General features: G+C 46.1%; 1 long non-coding RNA gene across 1 annotated transcript; it reads left to right on the top strand.

Annotated features, from left to right (window-relative positions):
* Positions 1 to 16532: 16532 nt before the first annotated feature.
* Positions 16533 to 17418, top strand: LOC138915774 (uncharacterized). The gene is made up of 3 exons (XR_011422045.1): positions 16533 to 16786; positions 16883 to 17038; positions 17244 to 17418. It is a non-coding gene; the product is annotated as an uncharacterized lncRNA (long non-coding RNA).
* Positions 17419 to 22504: the final 5086 nt, after the last annotated feature.

The raw sequence follows: 22504 nt of genomic DNA on the forward strand, positions 1-22504 counted from the left end.
GGAAAGAGGACGGGAAGCAAGAAATGAGCCAAGGGCCACCATGTGTACAGATGACCATTCAGAGAAAACACATGCTGTGCACACACGCACGGGGCAGCAGTTACAAAGTACAGCTTAAATGCCTCTAAATACTTCACAGTTACATATGGGACATATTTGGGGAATTCTGTTTAACAGGAATTTGCTGAGCACATGCTGTTGCTATTCTATGAGAGTGTTTTGGAGGAGGCCTTAGACTCACATCTTAAATACAAGACTTTGCTGTTCGTAAGAAGTTCAGTGCGGGAAGGAAGGAGAGGCCTGGGGGCCGGAGGCTGGAGCCTTCACACCCTGCTCGGTTGGCACGTCGGAATGAGGGGCTTTCTTCCATGTCTCGGTGCTCACAGATCCCCCTACACACACACACACACAAACACAGAGCCAGTTCCAGGAACTGCTGTGCTATCTGCAGGGCAGAGAGGGCCTTGAACTCACAGGTCAACAAACCTTCAAACTGTAAACTGAAAATGTATACTTGAAAAGAGGCCAAATGTACATTTGGGAACAAGAGAAGTCACAGTATGTCTTTTTTCATGAGATCAAAAAGTGAGAGCGACATCAAAGACCTACAATGGAGCAATGAACTAGCTTCAAGGGAGTGAAACATGAAGGATGTGTTTGTTCATTGAGATGTTTTTCAGATGGGGGACATGAAGTGCTGTTGGTAAGAAAGGGCTGCTTTTCTCGTTAGCAGATGTTTAGGATACCAAGTCTGTCCACGCATAGAGTTTTAGACTGTGAGAGGACTTGTGTATGTATCTATCCATGCCCACAACATCAGTTTACAAAGTACAAAACTGCACAGACACACACACATTGATAGTTATGATGGTGATTATTTACAATAGGCAGCATGCATAAGAGTTGAGATGATACAATGCGGGTTCAAGACAAATCCCTCAGCCCTGCCTGTACCAAGGTCGCCACCCAGGTAGAAATGCAGGACTTTGGTGTTAATCCTGTCAGCAGTGGGAATCCATTAGAGGCGGGTTTCAACATGCAAGGATTCTAGCAAAGGCACAGGGCATTCGGGGGACGACTAAGGAAGCTGTTACAACAGTCAGAGCCAAGAGATGCTGGTAGCTTGTACTGGGGTGGCGGCCAGGACATCAGGGAGGTGGGTCAGCTTGAGGAGATGTTCTGCAGGCTGTCTTGTCAGGATCCATGATGATCGTTAAATACGGAGCACGGAGGGGAGAAGCCGAGGTGGAGACCAGGTTCTGCCTTGCACAAGTGGGTTGAAGGTGCTTCTCTTCCCTGGAACATGCGTCCTGCTCAGATATGTGTGATGGGGCTGTGCTCCAGAGGAAGGGTCTACTCTTTCCAGCGGACAGAAAGGCCGCTTGCATTTGGCAGAGACTCAAAGGCAGGCAGAGGAATGAGAAAACTTTATAGTGGAGAAAGGGCAGGCTTCAGGGGAGCCCTGATTGGAGGCTGTTGGCACCAGGAAGCAGGAGGTGGACTAACGAGTAGCCGGGCACCCTATGTGATTGGTTAGTAGAGTGTAATTGGCTTTCTCTGACTGGTATTAAGTTGGAAGTGGGGACAAAAATTAGGGAAGCTGCCAACTATTCATCAAGTTCTGGCCCTTTTGTGCTGATGGTTCCAGGGGTTATTTTTGCCTTCCTGGATTGTTACTAGAAATAGTGGTCTGACTTACAGTGGGCTGGCTTCCTGGACTGGTTATTGTAGATAATGGGTTGGTATGCTGAGCAAGCTGTTGTAGGTTGTGGGTTAGAGTTTTTTCTCTTTTTTTCAATTTTTTTTTCAGTTTTGAAGCATAGTAGACAAATAAAATTGTAAGATATTTAAAGTGTACATCGTGACGATTTGATGCATATAGACATTGTGAAAGGATTCCTGCCATCTAGTTCATTAACTCGTCCATCATAGAGTTTCATTTCTATATATGGTCTGGCCATTGTCCATTTGTTTACTCAGCCCCGTCGCAGATGTAATCAAGATAAAATGAGGTCAGATGGGATTAGAGTGAGCCCTAATGCGATGGCCTGTTTCCTTATCAGAAGAGGGAAATTTGGATGCAGACACACAGAGGGAAGATGGCCACATGAGGGTGGGGGCAGAGATGGAGCGAGCGATGCTGCTACAAGCCCAAGAATGCCAAGGATCGCCAGCTATTGCCAGAAGCTAGAAGAGGCAAGGAAGGATTCCTCTCCCAGACGCTGCAGGGAGAGCCCGGCCCTGCTAACACCTTGATTTCAGATGTCCAGCCTCCAGAATCTGAAAGAATATATTCATGTTCTTTTAAACCACTCATTTTGTGATAATTTCCCCAGGACACAGAGTGGCTAGTGTTCTGAGGATACATAATATTAAAGCATAACCCTGCGTAAGACCCTAGGCATCTGTTTAGACTGGATATTTTTTTTTAATTTAAAAATAGTTTTAGTAGCACAAGAGGGTGCCTCAATTCAAGTACAGATCACAGGCCTGGGACGTAGTGGGTGCTTAATACAACCTTGTCAAACTGAATTCCATCAGATATTCCCCAGGGGTTCCACGCAGAAGGAGAGTTAGTGTTTGGATGCTAAGGCTTAATGCAAACCCCTGGGACACTGCTTCCAACAAGGCTGCCACTCCAAACCTCTCCTAAGAAGAAATTCTAGAGCTACCACCGATTACAGGCCACGAGAAGGAGCGGGATTTTCATTCTAAGAAAAATAACCATCCATCGGAGAGTTGGACATGGGAGTGAGAAGGTCAGATTTTCCTTTGAAAAGGAAGGAGTCCCTTTGAAAAGTGATTGCAGTATTTCAACTAAGAAACAGGGGCAGGAGTTCTCTGATTACAGAGCTATTTATGGAGAGGAACTTCTGGAGAAGGAGAGTGATTAGATGTGGGGGCCAAGGAGTGGGGGCTGTCCGGCTGATGTCCTGGAAAGCAGGGAGTAGATGCTGGTTCCCATCCTTGAGGCCAGGATCGTATCTAGAAGTATTTGGATGGGGAGAGGTGTTTGAGAAGGAGGGAAAGCCAAGTGCAACTGGTGCGGGGACGGTGAGCCGAAGAGTCGAAAGAAAAATTTCTTGGACTCTCAAGGTCTGGCAGTGGTGCTCTTTTATTTAGAGAATAGTACGGAATAGCATGGGGACAGGACCCATGGGCAGTCAGAGCTCCTGCTGCTGCCCTGAGTTGAGGGTTAGGGCTAAATTTATAAGCCACGGGTATGTGACTTATTTTTACTGGAAAAAAGAAAAGATGATGTAAAAAGTCATTAAATGGTTTCAGGGCAGATGGGGTCTGGTTATTGTGCGGTCGTATAACTTTAGATACGCATCTGGTCATATAGATCGGCTTGTAGGTGAGGATGCCCTGGGCTTCTCTCCCTGGGGGGCAGCCTTAATCCACATCACAATCACTCTATGCTTGGAGAAAAGGCAATTCCAATAAGGAAAGAATAACCAAGTCACACAGATGCCTGGACATCTCTCCCTCTCAAAACCCCAATCTCCCTTTAAAAAAGGAGTAGAGGGGCCGGCTCCATGGCCGAGTGGTTAAGTTCACACTCCGCTTCGGCGGCCCAGGGTTTGGATCCTGGGCATGGACATGGCACCGCTCATTAGGCCATGTTGAAGTGGCGTCCCACGTGCCACAACTAGAAGGACCCATAGCTAAAATATACAACTATGTACCAGGGGATTTGGGGAGAAAAAAGCAGAGGGGAAAGAAAAAAAAAGGACTAGAGTCCTGAGAAGACAGCTGGGGAGAGGGCAGGATTAGGATCCCACAGGAAGGAGTGGTCTAAGACCAAGAAGCAGGCTTTCTCCTGCTTAGCAGAGAAAAAACAGAGCTGGATCTTGCTTTAAATATAGATTTTATGGTTATTCAGGAACTGTAGGGCCAACAGATCAGGAGATGGCTGTTCATCGAGAAGATAGTCGGTTAGTCACAGTTCCCAAGAGGAGGAGACATGCCATGCAGGGCCACATGAGGAAGCACCAGGGTCCCCAGGAGGCAGAAAGGGAGGGAGGAATGTGGGGAGGAGCCTTTACTGTGGTTTCCAAGGGAAGGAATGGGTGAGGTTTAGGATTGGCTAATTTGAATAATTTCAGTGGGCTCTAGAGATAGCGGCTGTCCCTGATTGTCAGGTATCTGCCCTGGGGGAGATTAGGGCAGATGGATAGTGGTCCAAAGTGTAAGAGCCTGATGGAGGGGTGGTGGGGGTATGGGGTCTGGATTGGCTGGTTTACCTATGAAGACCACACTCACAAGTGAGTTGTTCACTATCTCTAGGCATCGGCTAGCCCTGGGAGCCGCAGTTCCTCCCGGTCAGCAAGGCTCCAAGATGTCAAAGCAGCAAATAAAAACTAGAAAACATGGTTATTGCAAAGCCTAATAAATAATGACCGTAAATGCAACACTGCATGGAGACTGCTATCTTGCTGCCATTTTCAGTCTATACATCTGACATATTTCTTTTATTCTTTAAGCCAGACTGAGTTACATTTCTTGTCTCTTGGAGCCTGACACAGCCTGACAGATTTGTTTCTATATTTTAAACGTCTCCCACCTTACTGAGGGTCAACTCCACAAAAACAGAGACTGGTGCTTGGTTATTCTTTTCCACTGTCTCCCTGGAGTCTGGAATTGTTCCTGGCACTCAGTAAATGCCCACTCAATGTCTACTGTTGTTGAGACATGGTCTGTGAGATTAATGTCCAGCCCACAACACCCCTGGTGTGTGTTTTGCTCACCACGGAATCCTCTGTCCTGAACACAGTGCCTGGCATAGAGTGGGCCCTAGGGAGGTACTTATGAAGTAAATGACTGAATTGATGTATTTTAAGCTCTGTGAAAGCAAAGACTGGGTCTGTTTTTTTCTCCTCGTTTTACTTCCAATGCCCAGCAGATTGTAGACACACAGCAAATAGTGTTGAGGGAATGAGTGTATCAACAAATGATTAAATGAATGAAGAATGACTGGATGGTAGGAGACAGATGATATTTATGCCACTGGCACCTGCAACAAGCATTCACTAAAAACTCATGATGACAGAGAATCTGCAGAAGCTCCAGAGCCATCTTCCCGCCCGTCTGCAAAGACTCCATCAAAGCAAGCAGTCTGGTGGGCGTGAAAGTTGTGCGTGATTGCTGGTGGGAATGTAAAATTGCACAGCTGCTGTGGAAAACAGTGTGGTGATTCCTCAAAAAATTAAAAATAGAATTGCCATATGATCCAGCAATACCACTTCAGGCTATATGTCCAAAAGAATTGAAAACAGCGCCTCAAAGAGGTATGTGTACACCCACGTTCACAGCAGCACTATTCACAAGAGCCAAAAGGTGGAAGGAACGCAAGTGTCCATGGATGGATGAATAGATAAGCAAAATGTTGTACCCCAATACAATGGAATATTATTCAGTCTTAAAAAGGAAGGAAATTGTGACACATGCTACAACATGGATGAACCTTGAGGATATCATGCTCAGTGAAATAAGCCAGTCAGAAAAGGACAACTGTATGGTTCCACTCATATGAGGTCACTAGAGCAGTCAAATTCATCGAGACAGAAAGCAGAATGGTGGTTGCCAGGAGATGGGCCATGAGGATGGGGAGTTAGTGTTTAATGAGTACAGAGTTTCAGTTTGGGAAGATGAGAAAGTTCTGGAGATAGATGGTGGTGATGGTCACACAACAATGTGAATGCGTTTAATGCCACTGAAGTGTACACTTAAAGATGGTGAACATAGTAAATTTTACGATATTCTTAGCCTAAAAACAAAGAGCCAACATGAGAGGCAGAGAGGTGTTTATTTTGTGTTCAAAGAATTGCAATCCGGGGAGCACAGATTCAGGTAGAAACTCAAATAGTATCCTGCCAGGGAGTAAAAGTCAGAGGCAATTAAAGGCAGGGAAGGGAGGTTTGCATTACAAAGAATGTTAATTGGAGTTGCCGGCGGAAAGCTAATCTTGGCTAAACATAATTGATGGCTAAGGTTAGTTAGTGGGAGGCAGAAGTCCGTGACTTTGACGAGCTGCAGGTTTCTTGCAGCATTACTCGGTTCAAAAGTTCACGTTCTGCCCGAGGAGGACGTGCACCAGACCCGTTTCCTTCATGGCTTCCCAGCTCCATTTCAAAGCCCTTAGATCTAAGGGAATCCATTTTGTTTCACATTTCACAACATGTCTATTTTACCACAATTAAAAGAAATTGTTTTTAAATGTGCATGAACCACTGGTGAGATGTCTGTATCTTTAGGAGTCTTCTCCATCCCCGTCCCGGTCGGTCTGACATCAGTGGTTCTTCCACCTCCCCTCAGGAATCTTTACGGGGTTTTGCATCAGAATTGGGTTTAGGCTGTTGCCATGGAAACTGCAGCCGGCATTGGGAAGGGGAGGGGTCTGCGAAGGAGCAGAGAGGGCCTTGCAGGCTGGAATTTTCCAGGCTCTGAGCTCACACTGTGTGTTTGCTTTGCAATAAATGAATGAATAAAAATATGGGTCTTTGTCCCCAATAAAATGGTTGCCTTTCCTTTCTCACTAAGGTAATACACACACAGTGTTCAGCCCAGAACCAGAGCCTGTAGGAGGCTGGTTTTCTCCACGGGTCCTCATCAGATTGTCACTTGCCTATGGAGCTTGTGAAATAGATTCGCATCTAAGGTAGTCTCTCCACTTAATTTTCTTTGAGTATAAGCCTTTGGAAAAGGAACAAAATCAGGACCACTCTCCTCCTCAGTGATGAAGATTTTAGGCTGGTTAATTTTAAAAAACTGCAGATGAGAAGCAGGCTCTGAGGACTGGAATTTGCTTGCTCTTTGAGAGATATTTGCATTTGTGAAGGAAGGGGGGATGACCTTGTGGGGACCTGAAATTGGCCACCCCAGGATATGTCTCTTTGGCATCGGGATTGTTTTGGGCTGATTGCTTTCGATAAACTGGGACAGGGAAGGGGGCTCTGGGGAATGGATCTTGCCCTTGTTGGGACACATTTACGTTTGTAAGGTAAATCTCTATCTGTAAAAGGTGCCTCCCTCTCTGTGCCAGGAAGAAGAAGGGAGATGACCTTGTCCCTAGAAACTCTTAATGGGGAAGGCAAGAACTTAAGTTGGTTGCTGTCTGGCAATCTCATGTAACTGATTTAGGGTGGTGGCTTCCAACCTTTCTAACCTTTACTTAATCCGATTTGATTCTTGTCTAAAAGTCATGGGATCACCCAATGACCAGACCCCACCTGCACTGATACCATTTTAACTTTTTTTCATGTTCTTTCCTTTGTCTTGTAAAGAGATGACGCACATACCCATGCCTTATAAAATTAGCCCTAACCCTCAACTCGGGGCAGCAGCAGCAGCTCTGACTGCCCATGGGCCCTGTCCCCATGCTATTCCACACTATTCTCCAAATAAAAGAGCACTACTGCCAGATCTTAAGAGTCTAAGAAATCTTTCTTTCGACTCCTTGGCTCACCGACCCCGCATCACTTAGCATGTTGACTTCTAAAAGCAGGTTTTGTACCACTGAAATTCGAGTCAAGTACAGTTTCTGGCTAATTGTTTTAGTTTAACAGTGACCCCTAACTATGGACAAAAATGCACCTCTTTTTAACGGCATTGTTCATCCATTCCATTGATGGATGTCTCAGATATCTATCGCTGCCTAACAAATCATCACGAACTGAGACCCTTGAAACTACACTTACTGTCTCAGTTTTGGGGCATCTCTCAAGGTGTCAGCTGGCCAACCTCCACTTCCAAAGGTTCTCCTGATTCGTGAGCTAAACGCCCAATTGCACTCAGAGCTTTATGTACCGTACCATCAATCAAAGGGATTTAACAGTTTTCTTGGAAGCAACTCAACATAGCTAATGATTTTGAGACACTCATTTCCAATATATTAAAAGGTGTCAAATGTTAACAGTCTTTTTTGGCAGATGGCATCTCTGGAACACACTTATCAGGTTTCCTTCTAATTTTAGGGCACCCAGTCCTGCTCCTCTCATTGTGGCCCACGGTTGTGAATACCAATCATTGTGCCGTGCATGCAGTAAGCACTCAATTAATGTCTGTTGAACTGAACACCTGAAATACATCCCCATTGTAACTCTGAAGCAACCAGGAGAATTTTACTCAGTCACACTGCAGTTGAATTATGTGTGTGCACACACATATTCCTAGGTATCGCTCACTGTCTGTAAAAGGCATGATTGCGTCACCACTATGAAATCCACGTGATTGTATCTTAAAGTTGCCGTCCATACTCTCCTCTCGCAGCAATGCTGTCATCTCTAAATTTCTTCCATGCTGAAATTTGCAGCCTCCATTGCCTGTAGGATATGGCGCAGAGTGGTTCTTATCCTGTGACCAAAGGGAATCCATGGATTTTTTTTTCAGGGAGCAAAATGGTCAAGTTTTCCTTTGAGAACACGTAGGGAGGGAAGAAGGCCACCTGGGAGGCAAAAGAGAAGGTGAGGAGATGGACAACGTGGCCTGATCTAGAAGGTATTTTGGAGGAAGGAGTGTCAGGACTTGGTGACTGTGTTTGGAGGGGCGTGGAGGGGAAAGGCAAAATTTACACCCAGGTTTCATCCTTGTGTAATTGGGTAAAAGATGGAACCTGGGCAGTCAACTACCCCACTGTGACCCCACCCCAGCAGCTGCTGACATGTTTCCTTCCCTCAGTGAGAACAGCTTGCTCCCCTCCCCCGTGTTATTCCCTACCTCCATCCTCTGCCCTCGTTTGGTTCCTAACATTTCTCACCCCCTGACTTTTTCTCTATTTCTCCCACTAGAATGAAGCCTCCAGGAGGCATGGCCCTTGGCCCATAGTCACCAAATCCTGTGTGTAGCACCTAGCCCGTAGTGGAAGCCGTAAACACATGTTGAAGGAGTAAGTGAATTTCTTGGAGTAAATGAATGAACGACCCTCCAGATTGCCTAAGGCCTAGGAGGGTCAAGATGGTACCTGGTTTTGCTTCCCTTTTTAGTCCCTATGATACTGGCTCAACACAAGACTGACATAAGGGAAGCCATATTGTAAAAAAGGAACCATGTTGTAACTTTGAATGACCTTTGATTAACTAACTCAGACATGTTCTGAAGATTTCATGGTCCCTCCCAGCTGCAATAAATTGACAACTTAGTCTTTTGAGCTCCTTAGGACTGTGATGACCCCTGGGCAGAGAGTCTAGGCTGATACCATCATCAAGGACAACTGAAAGGGTATTGCTCTGTTCTCTGATGCATATCTGGTCAAACAAAGGACTATCAGGAACTAAGACCAGAGGTCTGCCTGGATGGAGGCTCACTGGGATTAGGTCTATTTTTCAGGGACTGTTAAAATTTGGGTTGTCTATACTTCTTATCCTTCTGGTCAGATATTTGACTATATAATATACCTTTAGATGTTGTTCCAAAACTGTTGAGCAAGCATAAAATTCTAATAATGCAAAATGTCAACCTGAAGACGGGAATAAGAGAATATTTCCAAACAAGTGCTAAACAGTTTCCTTCCTCTAACCGAGATCTACACCCCAATTCAGCAGGAAGTAGCTAGATCGGCCATCACCCAGAATCCCTTGAGAATGAGGAATGACCAGAGAATGGGGGATTGAAACCGGCAAACAGTTAGCCATTGATGGTTAAGTAGCTAGGAACTAAAGATTTTTTTTCCTTTTTGCAATTATTGATTATAGCTTTTAGCTGTTTAACCCGCCCATTGTTAACTGTGCTGCTTAGGCAATGTACTACCTGACTCCCACTAGCCTCCTATAGATGACATCTCCCTGGAGCCTAGGTCACCATGGTAATGGGTGATTAAGGTGTTTTTCAGCAATTAGAACCCCTTTGTCCGCTCCAGGGCAGTTGAGACCACCAACTCATCAACTGGGCCCTTGCATATGTCTGATAAGCGACCTTTTGATGTCAAGAGGCTAAAAACTCCACCCTCAGATCGTGTTGACGCTGCCATTTTGTGAGCATGGGTCCTGTGAAGAGGCATGAAGTCTGACTATGCTGGCACAGGTCATCAATTACCTCACGTCCCGTCACCTCTAATCACCTACCTCCACATTTCAGACCACTTTGCCCCAATCCCATAAATATCCCTGAGCCCCCATTTTCAGGGAAGTGGATTTGAGACATTCTCTTGCTTCCTCACGTGGCTGCCTTGTGATTAAACTCTCTCTCTGTTGCAATCTCATTGTCTGGGTGTTTGGCTTTCTGGGCAGCAGGCAAAAACAAACCTGGTGCAGTAACACCTACGTCTAGGATAGGACAGTGCCTGGCACACAACGGACCCAGTCAGTATTTATTGACTGACTCAATGAGTGTGTGATGAGACCAGTAATGTTAATGCTGCAGGGCCTTACAGTTGATTAGTGGTTCCTAAAAAACAAAGTCTGCAAAGCCAGGGTGGCCATTCCTCCCTCCCTCACCATTCTGCAATATTCCTTTGCATTTTAATGTGCATTAAAGATTTACTTGAACCACTGCTGTTTGGCCACCAGCCTGAGAGTTTATGATAATCCTCCCACCCCCGCCCTGGGACCCTGGCTGGAAATGGGATAATCTAGCCTGTTTTCCTTGAATGGTGATTGGGGGAGGCTGTTGCCATGGAAACTGCAGCTGGAGTTGGGGGGCTGAAGGGGACTGAGGAGGGATCCAGAAAGCCTTGGAGACTGGAATGTTCCATGATTTGGGTAAAGATTGTGTGTGATTTAATAATCATGGTCTAGCATACAGTAGAGACTTAATAAATGTGACTAGAGAAGTAACTGTGCCTCAAGGAGTGACCCTGTGAGTCGGGGAGGGGACTCACACACCTCATTTCTACCTGTACTCGGAAAATTTTCTTCTCATTTTGGGGGTGGAAATCTATATAGTCAGCATTTGGATTTATCCATCCTCCCAATTACCATCCACTCATCCTCTCGCTCGCCCGCCCACCCATCCATCCACCTGTCTGCCCGCTTGTATTAATTGCGTTTTTATTTTCAGTGTCTTACCGTGTTTTGACATCTCTTGGTGGGAGGGGGAGGGACTGACAGACCCAGGGGGAGACTGCCCCTCCCAGAGCTACCTAATGCCTGAAGATAGCAACTTGCCTGCAAGCAAGTCTTTCATTTGCAAACCAGCCCATCCTGAGCCTATAGCCCAAACCATCTCCTTTATCAGACTCTCTCACACCAAACCCCTAATCTTCCTGCCGTAAATCATCACAGGGCCATCCCTACAGCCAAAACCCACCGGAATTATTCAAATTAGCCAACCCTAAACTGTCCACCCTCCCCTGCCTTTCCCGTGGAAGCCCCAAGAAAGCATCCGGCCTAGACTTTCCCCTCCTTCCTGTCTCCTGCCTCCTGTCCACCCTGGTGCTTCCTCTGTGGCCCTGTCTGGCTTGCCCTCTTCTTTTGGGAATGTAAGTAATAAAAATCTTTCAATGGTATTAACCTCTCTATAGTCCCTCAGTGACCCACATAAATTAAATTCCCATGAGTACAAATGAGAACATTTTCCAACACCCGCCCACTACCCACTGACCTGCTAAGACCTTTACTCTGATCTTCCCAAGATATTCCCTGGACTTATTCCCTCCTCCATGCAGATCTTGGCTCAAATACCACTGCCTCTGACCATCAGATCTAGACCAGCCCCCTCCCTTTCAATCTTTATTCTCCTTTTCTCCAAAGCCCTTACCTCCCCTGGCATCATAATATTACTAATTGTCTCACGTGGTAACCCACGCGCCACGGCAATGTCTATCTGCTTCCAGCTATGGGGCACACACAGGCCCTCATCACGAGTCAGCGGGTGAATGGACACAACAGATAATGCTCACAACAGTGGCTCTTTTTGACACTTGTGATTTCTTTAGGAGTCTACAGAGACCCAAATAGTACATTTTTGACCCTGCCCCAAAATGTATTTTTTTTAAAAAATCAACTTATTGACGTACAGTTTACATAAAACAAAATGCACCCATTGTCAGCATATGACTAATGGATTTTGACAAATGCATGCACCTGTAATCAACCCCACAATCAAGATGTAGGACAGTTCAAGGATGCATTTTAATAAAAAGTAAAAAGCCCCAGAGTCACTGGTCACTTTAAGATGGACTCCACCCCACCACTGCCAGCTCTGGGAGGGGTTCTGTTTCTCTCTCTTCTCTCTAGCATAGTGTCTGGCACAAGGTGGACCCACAGTGAATATTTGTAGGATAAATGATGGAATGGAAGCATCTCCAAACTGGCCCTAAAAGCTTATTAACATGTTACCTTATGTATACACAGAGGATACCTAGGGGAAAATGAGTAACTCGAAGAAGTGGTTTAGAACTCAGGCTTAAATACCATCTTAATAGGGGAAGGGGGGATGAAGACAGCTTAAGGGAGAGTAAACGATTTTTAGGAAAGAGGAATAGGTCCTTAGAACGATAGACAGGAGATGTGGCACTTTGTGACAAAGTGTATCCAGGTATGGTGTCCACTTCTAGTCTCCCCTCTTGTGATAAGATTCGATCTTCTCTGATGGATGAAAATCCCCAGGGAGGGGACTTGTGACAATTGAGCTCCTTTTGGAGGATCTGTCTTTAGGCAGATGAGGGGAGTGCAGAGAAAGCCTCTGCCTGCATTTGCTGTTTTTCAAGTGTTTACAGCTCAAAATAATTAATATACCACACTGGCATTATCTGGAGTAGCACGTTCTGAACTCCTACAGCCATATTTTGGAGTAGCATATTCTGCTTTCCTTCAACATCATGTCTTTTTTCTCACCATTACGTTCCCAAGGTCTGGCACATTGACTTAACATAGTAGGCATTCAATAAATATTTGTTGAATGAATAAGTGAAAGAATGGATGAAAATGTGATGAGAATACTCAATATTTATGCCACTGGCCCTGCTGATGTGAAAATGTGGGGCTTTCTAGATGCTATGAGGCCCAGAGTCCATTTTTTGCCCTTTTGCAAAGACACTGTCAAACGGCAAGCACGGAGGGGGTGGGTGAACCAGTGGTGGGGAGACTGCAGGCTGAGATCCTCCCCAGGTCTCCCCATCCCTCACCCAGGCCGGCTGGACCTCAGTCACGCCAGCCATTCCCTCCTCAGGGCTCTTTGGTTCCTTAGCAACGCAGGCAAACTCAATCTGTTACCATGGAAACTTCTGTTAGGACGAAGAAGAAGAGGAGGTGGCTGAAAATCAGCAGAGAGACCCTCAGAGGATGGAATATTCTGGAATCTTGTATCAAACATACTGAGTGTATGTTTAAAATTCCAGCCTAGAATCCTCTAGTCTCTCATTCACTATTTGCGAATAAATAAAAATCTGGGTTCTTCCCTTTTGCACTACTGGTGGGAGTGTAAAATGGTGCAGCTGCTATGGAGGATAGTGTGGCCGTTCCTCAAAAAATTAAACGTAGAATTACCTTATAACTCAACAATTCCTTTTCTGGGAATACACCCAAAAGAAATGAAAGCAGGGACTTGCAGAGATGCTTGTGTGCTTAATGTTCACAGCAGCAGGATTCGCAATAGCTGAATGGAATAAGCAGCCCAACTGTCCATCGATAGACAAATGGATAAACAAAGTGTGGAATATTATTCAGCCTTAAAAAGGAAGAAAATTCTGACAATGCTACAACATGGATGAACCTGAAGATATTATGCTAAGTGAAATAAGCCAATCACAAAAGGACAAATACTGCATGACTCCATTTATATGAGGCGCCTGGAGTAGTCAAATTCATGGGCACGGAAAGTAAACGGTGGTTGCCAAGGGCTGGGGGAGGGGAAACAGAGAGTCACTCTTTATCAGGTACAGAGTTTCGGTTTTGCAAACTGAAAAGAGTTCCATGGATGGAGGTGGTGATGGCTGCACAACAATATGAATGTACTTAATGCTACTGAACGGTACACTTAAAATGGTTAAGGTGGTAAATTTTACGTTACGTGCATTTTACCACGATTTAAAAAATAAATATTAAAAAATGTAGGTTCTTGGGCAGGTGTTTCTATCTTTCTGAGCCCTTTATTCATTGACTTGCTTATTTATAAAATCACCATGTTAATTGGTCCTACCTTGTAGGATAATGCAAACAACATTCAACACGTGGTCCAGCATCTTGTAAACTGGAGTTTGACAAAGGGTGGTTATCGGACCAGCTACAATGGGATCACTTTAGAGAACTTTCCCTCAAAAGGAAGATTCCACTTGTCACAGGTTTTCTTCTGACGCCGGTAACCGCCTCCTGCCGGTTGCTTCCTTTGGAGGAGGCATCTCCTCACCACCTGAGCACACTGTCTTCTCACACTGAGGTTTGTGCCAACTTGTTTGTGTAGACACACTGTATGCACAGATTTCTGGCTTTGGATGGTAACGCGGTTGCAAAGAGCATCCTGACCAGGTTAGAGCTTGGGCTCTGGGAGCCATCAAATCCCAGCCCTGCCATTTACTAGCTGCACAATGTGGGACAGATGGTCCAAGTTCTGTGCCTCAGTGTGCTCATGTCAAAACTAGGGAATAATATCATCCACCTTATAGGGTTATTGAGAGAATTTACTGTAAGGAATTTACAACTGTGCCTGGTCCATCATTTTAGATAGTACAATTGTCCATTTCTGCTCATTCATTTCTCTGAAGCCATTGATCTTTCTTTGGCTCAGGAAATGACAACGCCATCCCCCAAAAAGTATGTTCACTCTATTTCCATCACCATCACCCTAGTGCAAGCTGCACACCCGTGCTTGTCTTGCTCATCTGCGGATGCCCAGCACAGCAGGGAGAAGGCGCTGAATGCAGATTTGACGTTCTCGAGAGGTGCTTACTTTTCCCTGATCTGATTCATCTGGGTGTCTCCTCATAACCGTGAGCTCCGGGGAGGCAGGCAGCGTGTCTGCTTTGCTGCAGCAGTGCCAAATCCTCGTAGTGGGGACTCAAGTAATAATACTGGGATCGATATTAATAATTTGTTAATAAAATTCAAAATTCGTATTTTATTTGATTTTGTGAGGACTTGCGTAACCTGGCTGCCACCTGGACCTTCCTCCTCACAGTCCCTCCGTCCCTCAGTGGTCGCCATGGATTCTGTGCACCTGCAGGTTGCCGCCTCAGGAAATTTGTACATGCTCTTCCCTCTGCCAAGACCTCTCTTCACCTAGAGAATCTCATGTTTACTTGCCCCTCGTTGGGCTTTTTGCTCAGATATTGCCACTTCCTTAGCACACATCTGAAACAGTCCTTCTCCTGCGTATTAACATCTTCCAGCTCCCTGCTTTATTTTCCTCCACAGGCGGAGCCCACCGTGATGCTACATTAATGCTTGGGTTCGCTGTGTGTCTCCTGCACCAACGCAGCCTTAATGAGCATGGGGGCTGGCTCAACTCATTCCCCGCCATTTCTCCGAATCTAGTGTGACACCTGCCTCCCAGAAGATCCTCAACATCTTTGTTAAATAAAGGACCAAACTTTTGGAGTGAATGAATCTGTCTCCCACCAGAACAAAGCACAGGGGAGCAGAGGCTGTGGCCACAGACGAGGGCTTGGCACAGAAGGCTCCATCAATATTTATGGAACAGCCTGATGAATTCTGAGGGTAGATGACGCTGTTTATCACTGGAGGCTGCAGGAGATGCATGATCTCTAACTGACTCTTCAGAGACCTCACACAAGTGTTTTTGTTCTTCTGCAAACCCCCACTTAAAGGCACCCAAAGATGTGCAGAGACCGCTATGGGGTGATTGCAGACTTGAGCCTCTTCTCAAGTCCGCAACCTTGAGACTTGAGATTGCAGTCCCAAGTCTTGCAGTCTCAAGATTGTGAATCCCCCTCCCAAGGCCACCACAGCCTCTCAATGAGATTAGTCAACCCACGTGGCTTGCTCCTCCGCAAACCTCCCCCCGCCCCCATTGTTGATCTGTCCTTAGCAATAGAAGGAGGCTCTGACCATCACCATGGAAACCGCAGCCAAGTAGGGAAGGACAGGGCCTGAGGAAGGGGCCCAGGGAGCCCAGAAAAGTGGAATTTTCCAGGCTTTGGAGTTGGTTATAAACCGTGACCTGGCACACAGTGGGCCTTTCTTAAATATTTATTGATAGAATGAATGACTGAGCCTCAAGCACATGGTGGGGAGTCCTCCACCCCTACCGCCCATTCTTATCTCAGATGAGAGAATCAGCCCCTTTGTTGGGCAGCTCCCAGTAAGCTGAGAGTTGGAACCAGTGATGCTGCATTCACTGAGTCTTCTCTTATTTTCAATTTTCATCTTGGTGACATTCAGAACCATAACAGTCAAGTGGTAACACTTATGGAGCACGGACCCCCAGCTAAGGGCTTGCTGTGAACGGGTTGTGTGCGTCCCCCAAACTCATGTTAAAGCCCTAAGCCTCAGTGGGACGGTATTTAGAGGGGCTCTTTGGGAGGTGATTAGATCATGCGGGTGGAGCCCCCACGATGGGATTAGTGCCTTTATGAGAAGAGACACGGAGAGAGGTCTCTCTCTCCACCATGCGAGGCCGCAGGGAGAGGCTAGTAAAATAGAGCTGCTCCTCAGAACTCAGCGGTGCTGGTACCCGACCCGGGCCTCCCCAGCCTCCAGAACCGTGAGAAATAAATTCCTGTGGTCGAAGCCGCCTGGTCTGTGGCCTTCTGTGACGGCAGCCGCAGCTCAGCTCGCGGAAGCTAAGCTCCCGGCTCTTACTTGCAGCGCACACCCGACACCGCCAAGCCGAATTCCCTGTATGTTGCCGTGTAACTGAGGATGAGAATGGTTGCTAAGGACACAGCACAATGGTCAGTGTCCTGGAGACCCGCGCATTTGCAAACCCTAGACTAAATGCTAGCCATCTGTTTTGCAAATTATTTCCTGGGGTTGCATTTTTTTACCAGCGTTTCTCCGCTTTCTTCTCTGCCGGTACCTCCTCCACGAGGCCTCCCTGGGACCACCCCGCTCAGCGTTGGTCTTCTTGCATCGTCTTTATTTCTACCGCCTTTTACCACGAAAAAAATCTAACCTAAAATGCCATGGCTTTTCTCCCCCTAACAGTAAGCTAATCTATTTGAATTAGTCCAATGTTTATTGGGAATAACTCACATTTGCCTTTTTTGAGACTATGGATTTTAAGGTGCAAATTATTTCAGGCATCGTTATTAAAAAAAAATGCTGTCTACTAAATTATGGTAAAAATGTTAAAATCTGAAAAATAGGTCTTCGAATAAATGAGATCCCTCTCCTTTTTTTTTTTCACAGTTTTTCTTTCTTTCTTTTTTTCTCATCTGGGATGTCACTGTGACTTGGGTGCTTATGTTTCTTTGCCTGCCAGTCCGTCTTCGGAGCTCACGGAGGGGCCTGATGCTTGGGAGGAAGTCGCTACATAGTTGTTGAACCAGTAAACGAATGAAGGAATGAATTTGCTTCTGAAAAACTGGGGTCGTAATGTTTTTATATTGTTTGGCTTCCTGTCTGTCTCTCTTTTTTTTAAGCTTAAGTTATAACATAAACACATCCCAGATCATTAGCTGGCCATGTACTCAGTAAGCATTTAATTAACATTTGTGCTCATTATTAGCATTATTTTTGTTGTTACTATTATTTAAGGTTGCCAGATTTAGCAAATAAAAATACGGGATGCCAGTTAAATTTGAATTTCAGATAAACCATTTTTTTTTGACAGTGCATAATTTGTCACCATTGCTAAGATGAAAATATGTACGATGCAGAATTTTACAGAATCAAAGTTTACAGAAGTATTTCTCAAAGACCAGTGCCCAAAATGACAGAGTGATGTCCTTTCATTTATTCTAAAACATTTTTTTCATATTTTTAACATCTTTGTCGTAATTTAGAAGATGGTAGTTTTCTGTTCTAATCGTTCCTAAAATAATTCACATTTTAAAATCTCTAGCCGCAAACAAAACAAAAACAAATGAATTTGATTCTGCAGTCTCTGCTCCCAGCACAAAAACTCATTTTAAATGTCGTCAGAGTCCAGGAATGCCATGATTTAAGAACGAAAGCTTTACTAGAGAGAAGATGTAAATATACCAAGCAATTTTCTTATACAGAGTAATAACATTTAAAATATATATAACATTTTTAAAAGAAGGATTGATAAGTGGTAATCCAATTATGGTAACTAGATAATTCTGTAATAAATTAATTCATAAATTTTTTCTGAAAACAGAGGGCTGCTTGTTTTAATCACAGTAAATTTTTTTAAGTATAAAGAAATTTCTTTACATTTCCCCACCAATGACAATTCATATATTTTGTAATGACCGTGAAAACAAACAAACAAAAAAACCCCAAAGGATATCTGCTATGAATCAAATCTGAGTAATTTAGAAAAAAAATCTGTATTATGTTTTTACTTTCGTAATTTTAAATGATAGTGGAAACCTTGCTGCCTGTGTCACGGGCATCCTGCAGATTCACAAAAGGGGCGATCTTTATGTTCAGATAAACGCGAAATTCAAATCATAGTATTTCCAAAGCGCAGAGACTAATGTCACATGTTACCAAGAATAGGAAATATACTCCGCAACACCAGCCACTTATTTTTCAAACTCCAAGCCATCCGCACAAGAGCTTTTAGCCTCAGAATAACGAAAGAGGCGAGTCGGTGTCCTGAGACGGTAGACAGCTGAGGAAGGCAAAGACGGTTTTGTTTCTTTCAAAACCACAATGCAGTATTTCAAAGTTTACATTTTCGAGTTTAAAGTGCATTAAATATAACAGCACATCTGGAAACTAAATTGTGCAAATTTGACATCTCACAGCTGGAAACACTTAGGAAAAACGAGGTTTGCTGTTCTTCGTGGAAGGTGTGCGGATTAACAGGGAAGGACACACTGAATGAGCCTGGAGGTTGCTGCACCCCCAAGATGCGTCTTTATAAGCAATTCTTCAAGATTCAAAAAAAAAATGTTCTTTTAAAATAAGATTTTCCTGACTAAAAATGCACACCCTCGAGTTAGAAATGTCGGTATACGCCTCTTGTACTGGCCAGAAGGCTCTGCCCACTCTCCAGGTACCTTTCTCATCCTCCCCCCTCTCTCTCGCCAAGTCCCTTTGCCTCCTGTGAGCACCTCAGGCCCTCCTGTGTCGGAGAGATTCAGGCCAGCCATGTCCCCGGCCCCTCCACGGACACTTGGGACGATGAGCGGAAACCTCCTCGCCCCTCCATGACACAGGCTTCCTGCTGCTCGGCTCTGGAGGAAGGCGGGGAGGGAGGCTCAGGCGGCAGCCAGGGCGCAGTGCAACCTGAGCCACAGGGAGTGGGCCCTCCGCGGTCCCCCTTCCCGTGGGAGTGAGCAAAGGGGGAAGGAGGGAGAGGTGGGTCTGTCTTTCCTCATTCAAGAGACACCCCTGAATTTCCCCTGCTGTGAGTCTCGAGGAATTCAGAGACCCTGCCTGTAACAACCAGGGGCTCACAGAGGGCTCTGAGAAGCTTTCACTTCATTCATTCATTCATGCAACTAATATTCCCAGCTCTAGGTGCTGGGAATACAGTGCTAAAAAAGACAGGAAAAATTCCCTGCTTTCACGGGGTTTATGCTCCAGTTGCTGAGCAGTCAATCAGCAGTGAAACATTACGTGAAAGAGTAATTTCTGACAGCGGTCCCTGCGGAGAACAAAAAGTGAGCTGCTGGGATGTTGACTAAAGGGGTGCCTTCAGCTAAGACAGTGAGAGTGGAGCGGGGGAATTTCTCCAAGGAGGTGACAGTTCAGTTAAGGCTCAAAGGTCAAGAAGAATCCCGCCATGGGGAGCTCCAGACAGAGTGAGAGTGGAGGAGCCGTGGGTGCAAAGGCTCAGGGGCAGGAATGGGCTTTGTGTGTCTGAAGACCGATGCGTATAGAGAGCAGAGTTTAAACCAAGGACCGTTAGAAGATGCGGCTGGACAGATTGGCTGGAAAAGAGAGGCTGTCTGTATATTTACTGGATTTACTAGCAAAAAAATTTTTATTTAATAAAGATCTCTCCGTGAGACTCTAACAGATACAAGAGCGGCTTCGCTTTTCCGGGGCTGCCGTAGCAAACCACCCAGACCGGGCAGCTCAACGACAGGGCATGGATCGTCTCTCAGTTCTGGAGGCCAGGAGTCTGGGATCACGGTGCGGCCAGGGCTGGTTTCTCCCGAGGCCTCTCTCTTGGGCTTGCAGACAACTGTCTCCTCCCTGTGTCCCCGCTTGGTCATCCCTCTGTGCGTGTCTTTGTCCTGATCTCCTCTTCTTGCAAAGACACACACCCATGGGATTAGGGCCCGGCCACAGGACCTGTTTTCACTTAATTGCCTCCTTAAAACCCTGTCTCTAAATACAGTTGCATTCTGAAGCACTGGGGGTTAGGACTTCGACCTGGGCATCTTTGAAGGGGGGACACGATTCAGTCCGTGAGAGGCAGAGCTGGCTTGTCTTTGGTGATCCTTTGTTGTTCATGCCTTGAGCCTTTCCTGGCGCATGGGGCCTCAAGTGATGTGTGTGGACCTAGCGGGTGAGTGGTGAGAGTGGACAGTCTTCACATCGCTGGCACGAGGACAGAGTGTGATTTCTAACCATTGGTGGAGACCCGTACAGCCAGTCCCTGCCCTTCTGCAGATCCGGGTTCAAGGATGTGCTTCAATGCGCCCCAAAGCAGTGTGTGCGCCCTGGTGGGGACACCACAGGCTTGTCTTTGTCTCCAGGGCCTCCTCTTACCCCTCCACCCTGTCCTCCCCAAGGAGCCCCCACCTGGGTGGACCACAGAGGCTATCGCCATGGAAACTTCAGCAGGATGAGGAAGGGGAGGGAACTGAGAAATGAGGGAGCCTCCGAGACTGGAATTTTCCAAAATGTTCAAACCCTCAGCCAGGCACACAGGAGGTGCTTAAAAAATGCTTGCTGAAAGAAGAAAAGCGTGTCTCTCGAGGCATTTCCCATCCCAAGTGCGTCCCCAGTGAACTCCTCATCACGAGGCAGGGCTCCCGGAGCAGCTGCTGCGGATCCGGGGGAACCGTGTTCTCACGACTTCTCTGTTCGTCGAAATTTACTGGCAAAACTGGGAATTGAAACTCAAAGCATTTAGCAGTTTCAGCATTGACTCGGTGCCAGGCAGCTGTTTAGGACCACGTGCATGTGTTCTGTTCCATTCTCGCAACAGCCATGGGTGTGTCCTGGGAAGCTGGAGGGGAAGCTTCTGGAAATTGTAAGCAGGGAGTGGTGGAGTAGACGGGTAGGAGATCTGCTGTACAGCATAGTGCCAACAGCCAACAGCACTGTGTCACAGACTTAAAACCTGCTGAGAGCTTATGCGAAGTGCCCTCACCACACACACGCACACACACACACACACACACACACAGCCACACACAATAATAGCGGCGTAGAAGGAAACTTTGGGAGGTGAGGGGTGTTTATGGCTTTGATGGTGGTGGTGGTGGTTTCCTGAGCATATACTTATCCCCAAGTTCACCGAGTTATAGACATTAAATATGTACAACTTTTTACATGTCAAAAAAAAAACACAGGTGACAGAGGCAGGCAAACCTCCTATAGTGTCCCTCACCTGCCATCTCCTCCCCCATGACCTCAGCTGAGTCTTCTCCCCTCTCTGAGCCTATTTCTACCTCAGACACAGACAACGAGGCCAAGTGCCCCATCTTACAGGGCTGTTGGAAAATGAACTTACGCCTGTGAAAAGGCTTAGAATTGTGGCGGACACATATTCTTCTGATGTCCTGTCAGAGAGCTGTTAGTACGTCAAGTTTACACACACATGCACTCATGTTTTCGGGAGAGCTGCCCAAACCTCAAGACCGTCCTTCCTTCCCCTCCTGCTCCTGCAGCCCCTCCCTTCCATGCCTAGCCCTCCCCGCAACTGCCCAACCTGGACAGCGAGAGGGAAGCAGGCCAGAACTTCTAAGGCCCTAAGACCCCTCTTCTCCCCAAGGTGGCCCTGCCGGCTGCCCTGGGGCCGGCACAGGGGGCCAGCGCCTCAGGTAACTGGATTCTGCTCTGTGTGGTCTGAGGCCCTTTGCGCCCAAATATCTTTCTCTAAAACCTGAGATGCAGTGTGATGGGGGACTGGTCTAAACCCTTCCCATCCTGGGCTCATCGTCAGAGTTCAGACGTCACTGCAGACTGCGGACGCTGGAGCACAAGAGCTGACTGGGAAATTTGTAGGGATTTTGCGAGACGTTTAAGCACATCCTTCAGTAAATATTAAATTACATGCACTTAAAATTAAATAAATTACATTGAAAACAAAAGTAATACTCAAAATGCATCCTTTCCTAATTATTTTACTGGTGTCTGTGTTGTTGAGGAAATTCACACCTATTGCGTCTGTATGGTAGAGATACCACAGAATGGTGCACTGTGGGCATCTCTCCACCTCTCATCTAGTCTAGGTTACAACTACTCGGTTCTGCTGTCGCAGCACATGGAGCCACAGACAACACACAAACGATGGGTTTGTCTGTGTTCCGTACAGCCGTAATTTACAAAAACAGGCGGCAGGCCGGGTTGGCTGA

This window comes from Equus caballus, chromosome 10 (genome assembly GCF_041296265.1).
Source record: "Equus caballus isolate H_3958 breed thoroughbred chromosome 10, TB-T2T, whole genome shotgun sequence".
Taxonomy (NCBI): domain Eukaryota; kingdom Metazoa; phylum Chordata; class Mammalia; order Perissodactyla; family Equidae; genus Equus; species Equus caballus.